The sequence below is a fragment of the Strix uralensis genome, chromosome 1, assembly GCF_047716275.1.
Source record: "Strix uralensis isolate ZFMK-TIS-50842 chromosome 1, bStrUra1, whole genome shotgun sequence".
Taxonomy (NCBI): Eukaryota; Metazoa; Chordata; class Aves; order Strigiformes; family Strigidae; genus Strix; species Strix uralensis.
Genome location: NC_133972.1, coordinates 150,513,570 through 150,527,437, shown reverse-complemented (window position 1 = coordinate 150,527,437; position 13,868 = coordinate 150,513,570). Strand labels below are relative to the sequence as shown.

Here is a 13,868-nt window from a genome sequence, read left to right as displayed (position 1 = left end):
AAATTGCTATTGCATGTCTTGGCAGTTCGTTAAAAACCGAAAACTTAAAGTTAACCAGTATTTTGATATACTAAGTTCAAGGTCACCTTTTGTTTAAATGATGTTTTGTTTTCTGTAATTAGACCATGCCAGGTGTATTAAGTATGTAATTAAAAACACAAGGTTTGGCTAATTCAGAGTAAATGAGAATGAAATACAAGGTCATTATTCGTCTCTAGTGAGACTCCAGATGAACAGCGCACATGGAACTATTTAAAAAACATTTTGCATGGTCAAAAATTGCTTTAGGTTGCTGTCCATGGCTTTTAAATTAAACTACTCACAGATTTTTACAAAAGTACCTGTAGTGTAGAAATATGTTCCCATGCCTAGTGTTGAATTTGAATGGAAATAAAGTATATATGATGTACAATTTTATGGCATAGATTTAAAAAAGAAAAAAGAAAAGAAAAAAGGTAGTCAGAGAGCCTATGAGGCATTCTGCAAAATGTTATTATGGTGAACTTCCGCTGACAGCCACAGTACCAAGTAACTGGTTCAAAGAATCAGAAATAATGCCTGAAAGGGAATGGACTACTTTTGTGCTAGTGGGCTGAAGTTCTTGCTCTGTAAATACTCTGTGTAGTACAGCAGTGGCAAATTTCCACCACTGTACTACACAGTAATCAAACCTTAATGGAGGCAGAATTCATCTATCAGTGATGATACTCATTGCTTCTGCACCTCTGACCTGCTTAAACTTCTCCTGAGGGCCCTGCAGTTCCCACAGTGTGGGATGTAAACTACAGATCTGACCAGTCCAAGGCAGAGCCCGTGGAAGTTGGTTTAACCAGAGAGACTTTCATGGTCTTTCATCTCCCAACGTTAGCATCCTTTTTTTTTGTACCATGTGTATTTTGAGAAAAGTTAAGTTGAAGACACATATGGTAAACTGTGCTGTTTCAGTTTCATATATGCAGGTGAAATCCTCTAGATTTGTCTTCAAAAATTAAAATAGTCCAAAGCTACAGAGGTACATAAAGTTTAATCTAGTACTTAAAAAAGTGATATGGGCTCTTGGGATTTTTGGGGGGGTTTGTGTGGAGTTTGTTTTTTTGATTTTTGGGGGGTGGTTGTTGGTGGTGTTTGGCTGGTTTTATTTTTAGTTTTTAAGAAGAAAATGAAGTTCACGCTCTAAAATCAGTCCCTTTGTAATACTGTAAATTGGCCTCACTGAATTCAGGTGAAACAAGGAATGTCTGTGCTTTGTTTTCATGGGCTTTGATATTTTGAATATTTCTATGCAGTTAAAATGTTAAGAACTAGATTGTTTAGAGTTAAACATCTTTTTTTTTTTTAGAACTACAATGTAGTTGGAAAGGCTTTTCAGTGAGAGGCTCTGTTCTTCACAGTTTGTATCAACATCTTCACTCTTTCAAAAGTGACCAGGAGTTGGAGAGGTGCCTCAGAAGGACTATCAAGAGTAGCCAGCTGTGTAGAAATGCAGTCACCAGAAGCAAGTTGCTGAGCTTCATGCTTATGCCATGTTTCCTGAGGTGGAAGTTTCAGAACGCTTACACAGAATGGCTGCACAATACCTTTTGCCATTTGTATTTCTGTAGAGGTAGGTCCAGAATTTCAACAAGACCAGAAACTGTGACAAGTGGGTCAGCATAAGGGGATAATTCTTAATCTTCTGTTTATATCTTGTTATCTATTTTAGAACCTAGGGTTGTTAAATTCCCAGATGAGGAAGGAGGAGTACCATGGTGTTGCTGGGCTGGTTTAGTTGTAGTTATGGGAATGTGATAAAGTTTGAAATTACCTTCATGTCAGATTACTGCTGATTTTTCTAGAGATATCCTTATTTCTTTTCATAGTTTTGCCTTCCCCATGTTTACTGCTACATAACTAATCCTGTTTCCTATTTTCTGTGTCCTATTTTTTTTCCTTAATCTTATTTTCTACTGAAAAATGAGTTCATTATTTTTGCAGTTTGTCCTGACAACCTTGGATCCACAAAAGTATTTGTTTCTTGGAACCTGCTGCCAAACAATTGCACTGGTTTCTTATTACATGATAATCCTACTCTTAATTTGGAAAGTAAAGCAACTGGTCTAAACTGTGCGTTTTAAAGCCCATCTCAAAAACCAAGCAAAAGTGATCGAATGTAGCTGGGCTGTGTGGTACTGATGCAGTCAGCAGCATGTGCTGGAGCTGTTGTAATTGATGGTAACCTACTTCAGCTGCCAACACTCTTCTGCAGCCCAGAGGCTATACAGCACTGGGCAGTGAAGCTGGCACCTACCCTTTACGTGTCCATCTTTAAGCTGATACATACATACACTTCTGTATTGGGATCTAACAAGGCACTGGAGGAAAGAGAATCTACATGCATAGACCTACAGCTATATATGCAGGGTCTGTAGCTGTGCAGCTCCAGCAGCAGTCCCTGTCTGGGAATATACAGTCCCCTTCACAAAAGTGGGTGTTGGTGCCAGAGCCATGGGAATGCCCCAGGCATGTACTATTACCAGGCCATGATTTACGGAAAGCATACTAGAGTTTTTCAGCTAAAAATTGACATGAGAGCTTGCTATATGAAACTACTGACTCAGGAGCTTGGTGATCCTGCCAGCTGCTTTTTCAGGACTGACTACATTAAAAACATAAAAAACAAAAGAAAACCAAACAAAAAACCCCACAAAACCAAGTAGTTATCAATTTGGAATGCAGTGTCCCTGAGAATATATAAACACATAGCATAAATCATATTTCAAGTAAGATCTGGTTTGCCTGTTATTATCAGCAATACAAGTTTCTTCAACTGAACAAAGGTGAAAGATTAAAATAAGACACATTCCATTCCTGAAGTTAAATGAAAGCATGTTTGTGCTTGATATGATGGGAAATAGCTTGAAGAATATTTTATTCTTAAGAAAAGAATGGAAAGAAAGAAAAAAGGTATTTTAAAGCTGCCAAGAACTTTGTATGCAGGTGGTTATCAACTGAGTAAGTGTCAGGTATTTAAGTGAAAGCTGGCTGGCTTATCCATATGGGCTTTTTTATGAGTAGTTTTATTTTTTCAGCTGATTGTGCCAGCAAACTTCATGCTTTGTTTTGCCTTGTTACTCATCTAAATACGTGGTAGTTAGTGCCAGGCAGTCCGTGATCACAACTAACCTTTTGTGAAAATTAACTAGAATTGCTGTGTTTGATGCATTCATGAACATAGAATATATATTTTTATGTATGAGTAATGTCTTGCATACTTGATACATTCTTTAAGGGAGTTTTTCTACTTGCTGTGGTGGTTGCTGTTGAATCTTTGCTACGTTTGTACATAAAAAAGCATATGCTGATTTATGGGGAAAAAAAGTACAGAGTAAAAATGCTGCTTTTTATTACTTCTGTTAATAGCAGCCATGTCTACTTTTGAAGCAGGCAAGAGAGAATTTTGCTGTAAATACAGCAGGACTTTTTATCAATTTAGGGAGATCTACAGGAGACATCTCAGGAGGTTGGTAAATGTCTTAAGATCGTTTTTGGTAAATGTCAGGTTCATGCTGGCAGTGGTACTTTAGGAAGTTCATATCTAGATGGACAATCGTAGGAATCATTAATGGAGAGTTTCCTGTCTCTATTCCTTGCCAAAATTTCCTTTCTATTTCTTCCTTCTTGAGTGGATATACTAAGCGACTTCATGTTTTTTAGTATAGAAGCGGTTCTAGTTTCTGTCTGTGGGAGGCTTATGTGAAGAAGTGATATTTTACTTTTACAGTATACATATTTAAAGGTTAAACTGAACCATGTTCAGTCAGAGCTTTGTTGTTGACAGTAACCATCTCAGACTTGTTCTATTTTGAAATTTTCAAAGCAGTCACCTGAAATTAGTTGAATCCTTTAAATTAGCAATGCTGATGAGATACAGGGAATCTAAATACAATCAGACTGCACTTCAAACTTTGTTTCAAGAAAAGCCATCTACGTTACAGGATAGGTACTGTGATAGCTCATCACATGGTCCTAGATCGTGTACTCCCCTGGATGGCAGTGAGTGAAAACCTCCCTTTCTCCACTGCCTTTGGTTTGCCAGGTTAGGTTGGGAATAATCTTAGCCTGTCATTTTAGTAACACCTTTTGACTTCAGTGTTACGTGTTCATAGCATGAAGTAAAACTGAATGAGGTGGTGTAGTCCCTGTCAGTAAAAGGTGTCATTACTTCAGGAGTAAGATACATTGTTCTTGCAGTGTTGTAGAATCTCAGTATTTGGAGAGTTTTAGCATGCTATGTGGTAGCTTACTTTGCAATACTTGCAGAATTTTTTGCCCTGTTTTTTTATATTCAGTAGGTCCACATACGCCTTTCAATTCATAAGACAGAGAATTTCCTAACATTCACTTTGTGGTGAAATGTTTCCTAATGAGACTGTGATTGTGACTTAAACTTTTCTGGTAATTACTTGTGTTGTTTTTAATGATAATCAAAATCTATGGTAAAAAGTGAAATAACAATTTCTTCATTGAAATATTTTAATTAAAACATTTTTGTTGAAGTGTTAAGATTTTCTTTGCATTTTCATCAGAGCTATCACAACAGTTGTGGACTCATGCTATTCATATACTGCTTTGAAATTTGTCATGTTTTTGATAAAGTGATGCTTTTACACAATGGTGAGAATATGTAATGCCAAGTCACTGGAGGCTTTTCTGAGAGAGAAGCTTCTGAATGCTTCCAAATTCAACAAGGGGCTGCCTGAGCAGTTAATTGAACACAGGTCAGGATCTCAGCAGTAACACTGAAACAACATAAAGGGTGGACTGCCGGTGACACCTTAAACTTTTTATCCAAAGATGGTATTTCTTCCTCTTCAAGGGTGTGTAGGCTTTTTAGAAATATGTTTTGTGAGTTAGATTGTGTTTTAAAATTCATTGTTGTATAACTGCAGTGTTTTAGTAGATCTCCATCTACACCCACTATTGGGGCATAATTCACATTCTTTTTATAATGTGAGATCAAATTTATATAGAGAATAAAAGAATCCATGATACTAGATTCTTGTTCTATTTCTTTTATTCCCTTTTCATTTTTCATTACATTTTTAGTTTATATTAGGAAAAGATATAAAACCTTAAGAAATTACTGCAATAGTTTATTTTGTAAGATGGTGTTAAAAAGTTTTCAAAAGCACATATTGTGTAGCCGACTGACAATGTCTGGTGATCATACCACAGCATTTACTGTGTGCATTTTGCATTTAAAAAAACCTTTGTGAAGTAAGAAAAGAGTTTACAATTGAATTTTCAGAGTCTGCTGTTCCCAAACCCACGAGAAATAATTGGTACAAAAGCTTTGCTTGCTGGTATTAAATTTCACTTGCAGCTTGTTGGATTTTCAGATCCCCTGCCATTTTTGGTATAGATAAGGCAGTCTTGTTTCACTGTCAAATATGATGTGAATCCTGCCTGAAACATGCTAAGGATACACCATCTCTTCTGAAGTGCTGTGAACACCTGAAAGAGTGTTGGTTGCCCCCCAGCCCTGCAGAATACCCCACTGTTGTATTTAAATTACTTGTTTACAGTTCTGCTTGCAGACTGAATTTGAGGAAACTACTAATCCTGTTGCCAGAGCTTTGGGGGAAATATTTTATATAATTAATTCTTTAGTAGTTGTAGTGTATAAAATCAATTTTATTCACTTTGTCACAAAATCATGGCCATCTTTCATAGATTTTTATTATTTCCCCCTCAACCTATATTTATCCAAAATGGGATACTCAGTTTTACTGTGCATTTTCTGTTAACATTTAATCGTATTGGTGTTTCCAATTTTTGATTACCCTGTACAAAGAAGATTTTTGTGCAGTCTAGCTGTATATTATTTTTGGTCTGTTCCCTGAGGAAATGAGACTTATGTGATTGTGCTGTTTGTCCTGATAAACTTTGAGTCATATTGTCCAAATTTGACAAAGATGGAGGTTTCAAAGGAAGTTAATTTGCTACAAGTTTCAATGCTGCTACTACTACTACTAATTTGCCTCTCAGAAGAGGGATCCAGATCAATACCTATGCTGAAGTATGTGTTGTGTGCTGAGGTTAATAGTTAGCTGTTGTCTTTGGCCTGCTGGTGGGTTGACCTTGGCCCCTATATCTTGGAACCAGGGATAAATGGGTGGCATCTTATCCCAGATTTATTCAGGAGATGGGGGTATGGAAAGAGAGAGGCATGGCAGAAGGAACAACTGCTCATTTCTTTTACTCTCCTTGTATTGATCATAGCACTCAGGTAGCCAGAGAGCTGAGTCAATTTGGTGTGCTCAAAAAACAACTGACACCCCCTTGTCCTCCCCTCCCCTCTTTCCCAGTTTGCCCTGCAGCTGCAGAATTGGTAGTTCTCATGCAAGGAAGTGGTCAGGAGCCCAAGGGTTTCACACTGCAGGACTGACCCTTTTGGCTACCTCCTGTCATTAGATCACATTAAGTGTAGAATGAAGCTACTTCCTTAATCTCTACCCTTTATTTAGACTGCTCCCAAGATTCTTGTCTTTCGTTTAGTTGCATCTCACCTGAACTAACTTTTTTGTACAAGAATTCCCTTCTTTATATAATGGTTTCCATATGTCTGCTGAATCAAATCTAAATTTACCATCTTTGGTTTGAACTCCATTTTAATCCCATCTGCTTTTTTGTCCTTCTTTGAAACAAGAGGGATATGAAAAGAAAGTGTTTTTTCTTGATTATGCTCTCAATACAAATCAGCAGATAACATCCAAAAAGGAGTTTTACTAGAGAGAAGTTTGATTTTTGGCTTTGTTAATTCTTTAAACAAAGAGCTGTAAATGTATTATTTCTTCTACTGTACACAAAACTTTGATTTTGACTGTTCCATGTGTTGATTCTAGATTTGATATAGAGATATATGTATAACATTTATTTTTATTTTAGGAGAAATAAATGAATTAAAGATGTTTTGCTCATAGGTAGGAATGTCATATTATCCAGCCTGTATGACTTCCATGTTAAACAAAATTCAGGCTCCAGGATGTTTTCTCTGAAAGGTCGCTGGAAAGGTGAGGAGCAGAGATGGAAATGATATCATTTCATGTTTACATTTATTATACAGTGCAGTAGTGGGCTGACCTACAGGAAAATAGATCCCTACATTTGAATTCCTTTGTAACTTCCTAAGTCAATTGTTAGTTCCTTCTGCTGGAGGGAATTTTAGAAAACCATGTAGAACTGGCAGCAATTTAGCTATTACTGTATTCTGGTTTTGAGGGTGTGGTGGATTGACCTTGGCTGGATGCCAGGTGCCCACCAAAGCTGCTCTATCACTCCCATTCCTCAACTGGACAGGGGAGAGAAAATACAAAAGGCTTGTGGGTTGAGACAAGGACAAGGAGAGATCATTCACCAATTACCGTCACAGGCAAAACAGACTCGACTTGGGGAAATTAATTTAATTTATTACCAATCAAATCAGAGAAGGGTAATGAGAAATAAAACCAAATATTAAAACACCTTCCCCCCACCCCTCCCTTCTTCCTGGGCTCAACTTCACTCCTGATTTTCTCTACCTCCTCCCCACCAGTGGTGCAGGAGGATGGATTGAGGTCAGTACATCACATGTTGTTTCTGCTGCTTCTTCCTCCTCAGGGGGAGTACTCCTCACACTGTTCTCCTGCTCCAGTGTGGGGTCCCTCCCATAGGAGACAGTCCTCCACAAACTTCCCATGGGCTGCAGTTCTTCACGAACTGCTCCAGCGTGGGTCCTTTCCATGGGTTACAGTCCTTCAGGAACAGATTGCTCCAGCGTGGGTCCCTTCCACAGGGTCACCAGTCCTGCCAGCAAGCCTGCTCCAGCGTGGGCTCCTCTCTCCATGGGTCCACAGGTCCTGCCAGGAGCCTGCTCCAGCGTGGGCTTCCCACAGGGTCACAGCCTCCTTTGGGCATCCACCTCCTCCAGCATGTGGGCTCCTCCACGGGCTGCAGGTGGAGATCTGCTCCACCATCAACCTCCACGGGCTGCAGGGCACAGCTGCCTCACCATGGGCTGCACCATGGGCTGCAGGGGAATCTCTGGTCCAGTGCCTGAGGCACCTCCTCCCCCTCCTTCTTCAGTAACCTCAGTGTCTGCAGAGTTGTTTCTATCATATTCTCACTGCTCTCTCCAGCTGCAGTTGCTGCTATGCAGCAACTTTTCCCCCTTCTTAAATAGGTTATCCCAGAGGTGCTACCAGTGTCACTGATGGGCTCGGCCTTGGCCAGCAGCAGGCCCATCTTGGAGCCATTTAATATTGCTTCTGTTGGACATAGGGGAAGCTTCTAGCAGTTTTTCAGACACCACCCCTGTAGGTCCCTGCCACTGCTGAAACCTTGCCACACAAACCCAATACATTGGGCTTTTAGCTATTCATATCATGCAACACTGCAGTAGTATAGTTATAAGCAAGAGATTTAAAAAACAAAACAAGTTTCTGTCATAATCTCTGCTGATTTTTTTTAATCTCATGTGTTTTAATTTTCTTAGAGGTTTCAACTAATCTGCATGTAATCTATTGGAGAGCATCGGCAGTATGCCATATAACTACGTTTTGATTTCCCCACCTTAACTGCCCTTTTCTATTTCTCCGCCTTTTCCTAATTCCGTCCATGAACATGTTTGTGCCTAAAATTTCCCTTAAGGTTAGTGCTGACACAACTTGTTCTATTCTTATCTGTTTCTATGGCGTTTCGTCCTGTGTTGCTCGGTATTTTCTTACACAATTTTCTATGGTTGTTATGGCAACAATAAATAGCAAATTTGTCAATTTTCAAGTGATACTGCTTTCAAAATTTTGCATGATATTAGATTGCTGAGCAAGAGGTGAAATATTTTCAGCATAGTTAAGCAAATTAATATGATTAACTTAAATTGCCTTATAGTTTTGCAATGTTGCTGCTTCTAGGCAAGGTGTGATGCTACTTGGGAGAGTATAAATAGAATATATTTGTGGAAGTAGGAGAAATTGTTGAATTACTGAAACTACTTCTTTGTTATTCTAATGGCCAGGATCTGGTAAATGTGACTGGCATTCTAGCAACGTCATCATTAACCAGCTTAGTAGGCAGTTAGTTCACAATTACTAGGGTTCCCTGTGGTATACAGACCATCAGATGGCATAACTACAAACTCCCAGAATGGAAGATGTTTGGAGATATTAATGTCAAAGACAATTGAGATATTTCTCTAAGATTGTGTTTAAAGCAAGAGGAGATACTCATGAAGGAGAGAGGAATGTGGTTTGAGATTGAAATGGGTGAGGGCTGTAAGAAGCCAGTATCTCTGTAAATGAGTGTTTAAAGTCAGAATCACTAATGAAAATGGAAGCAATCAAAATTACTTATTTTAATAAATGAACTGAGGAAGTAGGAATATTATAATGAAAACCTTATCTTTTCAGTGCTGTCAAAAACCCCAACCCATTGCCTTCTTCGTGTCTATAGCATTCTTAAATTGTTAGTGTAACTTCTCAGATGATAGGATGCTGGGACATCTAGTTTTTGATTACACTCTGATTTCAGACCATAAGAATGCAAGGTCTCCAGCTGTATCAAGCAGCGGTGCAAGTCTCAAAGGCAGTAAGCAGAAGAAGAGGTATAATTTTCCCCCATCCAAACCTGAGCTGTCAGTGTTTCTTCTGGGAGAAAAGAGTTGGCTAGTCGGTCCACTGCTCAGTATGTGTGGTAGTTCAACAAGGCAGTTTGTATTCAAAACTGTAACAGCTTTTCACAAGATGGTGGCTTAAAGCCAAAAGCCACTTCTCTGTCACCAGTAGAATCTACCCAGAAAAATCATTTGAGTTTCCAGATGAAAATACATCTCTTTATTTTTGGGTGGAAAGGGGAGGTGAGAGGAGACCACTGCTAGGGACTCTTTTTCTGAGGTTCTTGGGATTTGTTGCTGTATGTTAATACCAGCTTTTAAACTATTTGGTGCTGTTTTCTGCTTGTGACAGGATGTAATCATCATAAAGACATTTAGAATTCCCCGCCTCCCACATCCTTCTGCCACAGAAGGTGAATTTCATTAGCATAAATTCAAGAATGTGTCATCTATTTATATGTCTTTCTGAGAGTAGGTTTTTTTCAACAGTAAATCCTAATGCCCGCATCCAGACATGTGCAATAACTGGATCAAGAAGTAATCCATGTGCATTGCTAAATTAATATTTAATATAGAAAGTCCAGGACAGATAAGCAACCTTTTAAACTCTAAACCTATGTTCCCCTATATTTGTTTGTGCTTATATATGCGCATCAGATCTGTTGGTGATGAGGGAGTTGTTCACACCTTCTCTGTTCTTACAAACACTGAACAATGACACTTAATATGTGACCAGTCCTATTAATTTGTACTTTGTCTCTCTTCAGTGTTATGTCTTTGAATGCAGGATGACATTCAAACTGAGGAATAGATGTTCTGTAACCAGAAACCCTAGTGATGTATTCTAAATAAATTGTAAGAGCATTTAATAACGTCAACGTTTATATTTTTGTCTTTGGAAAAGCGTTACTCTGAAGATGGACAAAGCAACTGAACTTCTTTTACTAGGCACTGTAAATTGAAATAAAATTTTCTTCGGCTTTTAATTATTACTGAAAGTGCAGTTGTGAAACACATAATTTTATTTAAAGATGAGCCTGTATAGCAGTTGACTGCACTGAGCACAGATTTTGTTTTGAGTACTGACACCTTGCATTTGAGGAATGCATTTGTCTGGCTCACATTTTCCTTATCCTTTTTATATGGTCTAGGAATGTGCTGGATGGATTGTTTGGCATGAGTTGGAGCTTGATGGGAGCTCTCATTATTTCCTGCCCTGGTAGTTAGGGTTGGAAATAATACAGATGAGGCCCTTGGTTCTACTTCCAAATCATGAATACTAAATCAGTTTTAAAACCTAGATTAAATTCTCAACAGTGGTTTTCTGGAGAGGGATTTAGATTTGAAGTTACAGGCACTTGAACAGTATGGATGTTCAAGTGCCGTATGCATAGTATTTTCATTGTTGATATACTATGCAATGAGTAAGATTTTATAATTATTTTCCTTTTCTTTATGGATTTTAAATCTAGAAAACTGAAACATGATTGAAACCTAGATAATCACTTAAGAGATGAATTGGAAAACCAGCGGAGAGACCCGAAAGATTCTACTGAGACTTGGATCACATCATAAGTGTTTACAGAACTCGTACCATTCCCTAGTTGTGCGCTGTATAATTGGCATAACTTAGTCCAGAGATGCAGAAGTGGAATAGTGAGCACTATAAATTGGGACTGTCATTAATGAACAGTGTTGGCACAAAAGCTTGCACAGTACCTGTTTGCATTGAGTAATAAATCACAATTATATCTGCAGATGATAATCTGAAAAACCTAATTAAACAAACCAGTGTTGTTCTGTACCCTGTGACAAAGCAAATAGATCAAATACTGTAGACCTTCCTAGGAGATAATACTGTGAAGGTAAGAAAGAACTGTGCTAATTTTTGGCTTGATGGCATTAATATTTGAGTCACAGAAAAAATATTTAATAATAAAATATTTCTTTGGCAAATTATTTTGGCAGTTCTGGATTCAGTAAATGAACATGCCACTGAATCATTGAATCTTGTTCAACAAATAAATGGAGTTTCTAAACTAATACAGAATGAGCATCACACTTTTCACAGGGTTGATTGTGTTTTAGAGAACAGAATTAGATTATGGTTAAGTGTACTGTACAGTATTGAGAGAGCCTGGATATCTTGTTCGTTAAGATAAGAGTGATGTGCTTTTTTAATTTAGTACTGCTTTTAGTTGTATGTTGGTACATGGGCTTCTTGATTAATGTGTTTTGACATGAATGATTATCAATTATTATCTTGTTCTGTAGTTTCCTACTTTCAGGGTATTTCTTAGTATATTACTTGTAGTGAGAGTAGCCTACTACATGTCTGTAAAGGAAAAGATATTGTATATTATTTAAAAGCTGCTAGATAAGTGGTGCTATTTGATAGATTATCCATTTCTGTATTTGTTCACTTATTTTAGGTCTGATTTAGTCTGGATTAGAAGCAAGACAGTAGCTATCTACTAGATTTAGACCATTGTAAGGTTGATTTCATGAGCATGGTTAAAGGTTATTTGAGTGTTTAAGTTGTGTTTCACAAATGTGGAGCTGGTTCATTTTGACAAAAGAAAAACTAAACCCACTTTAATGAACCAGCTGAAACTCTGTAGTATCTGTCTGATTGGTATGATTTGTAGATAAGAATTCAATAGAAGGCAGCATTAGGAAGAGTTAATAAACTATTGTTTAAGGTATGAAGAGATTTTTTTAAAAATCTGCTCAGTTCTTGAGCACAATAAAAAAGTTTCCTAAACAATTTTAATTATTTTTCATAACAGCAAAGCTATCATAAGCAGATGAAATCTCCAGCCCTTGTGGCTGGTGAGCTGCCGAACGTGATGCAGGATTTAGAACAATACCCTTCTGTCGTCCAGGGACTCCATGGGCTGTGCTATTGGGAGCCCAAATCTTTTAGTAAACTGAGTTCTTTCAGTGCTTAGGAAAACTGTGAACCACATCAAACTAAATAGTTACTCAAGCAGTTCTGTGGGGGGAAAAAGATTTCAAAAAAATTATTGAGGAAGGACTAAAGAAAATTTGGGGAACTATGGACTGAGACACATTCTATAAAAGCCAGCAGTGCTTCTGTAAAATCTTTGAAGTGGTACAGAAAATGAAACTTGGTGCTGTCTAGCAAAGATGCCAGTAGCCTCAGGCTGGGGGATTGCTTCTCCCTTCCCAGATCACTGCAGGTCTCTATGTGCAGTGTCCACATGCTGTCTCTTGGTGCTTAAGCTCAGGTAGGCTTGGCTGTTGTCCTCTCCCTGATCCCTCTCCCAAGGCGGTAACCTGCGTGTGCCTTTCCTGAGTCGGGGATCTCTTCTTTTACCTGCTGCAGCTAACAGCTCAGTTAAATCTCTCTGCTTAGCACTGGCTTTGTTCAGTTGCTGCATTCAGATTCTGCTCTTTCTGATGTTTTGCAGGCCTCTCTCATCTGATGTCTCAGTTTTACTGTCTTTTTGCTGTCATTGCTATATTTTCTTTCTTCTCCCAGGGAATAAGAAACCTAGCATTTGTTGCCTATAAACATCCCTAAGTTTCTGGACTATAGGATTTTTCCTGTCCATCTTGTACCAAAAGTGGTTGAAACCCACCCTCTCTTTTACATGACTACCAGAATGCTTTCTGCATGAAATAAAACCCCGCAACCAGTATGTCTATCATTTTTCCGTTTATTAAAGATGATGTGTTATTTTCCTAGATCCTTTCTGAATTGGCTGGTTTAAACTGAACTGAATTTTCTTCCTTATAAAGAAAATAACTAAGTCAAGGTTGCCCAGCAAGTAAGATATAAATTTGCGTGTGTATTTTGGGTTGGGGGGATGCGTCTCTCCTCCAACAGACTTTTCCTGTTAGGAGAATTTAGTTTTTCTGTGTCTGTTTTTGTTTTAGTTTTGAGTATCAACATTTTGTACTTCTAAGAAACTTGAGATTCACTTGTATTGTCCCTCACTAGGACGCTAAGGCTTGAGGTTTAAGGTTTAAAATTCTTCTAGCCTCTTCCATTGCTCCTCAGGTTAAATGCTTTTCTGGGTCTGGTTTTAACTTCAAGGTTATTTCTGTGCATGCATGTATCTTGTTGTGTCATAACTCATTATTTAATGAGTTTCCGGTTTTATTTCTATTTTAAAAATAATCTTAAATGGAACCATTGAAGAAAAATAGCTTTAAATGATATTATGTATTTCATGAATCTGTAGATTTTGATACAGCTTTCTTTTTATCCTCA

General features: G+C 38.0%; 1 protein-coding gene across 6 annotated transcripts in view; it reads left to right on the top strand.

The window, feature by feature from the left end:
• STK3 (serine/threonine kinase 3) overlaps positions 1-13,868 on the top strand; it is a 170,767-nt gene that overhangs the window by 113,207 nt on the left and 43,692 nt on the right. Inside the window, exon 11 of one of the 6 annotated variants that reach the window (XR_012631028.1) lies at positions 1,340-1,603. The exons of the other annotated variants lie outside the window; for them this stretch is intronic. The gene's annotated coding sequence lies outside the window, so the exon portion shown is untranslated. The remainder of the gene's footprint in view (positions 1-1,339; positions 1,604-13,868) is intronic. 6 annotated transcript variants of the gene reach the window in all.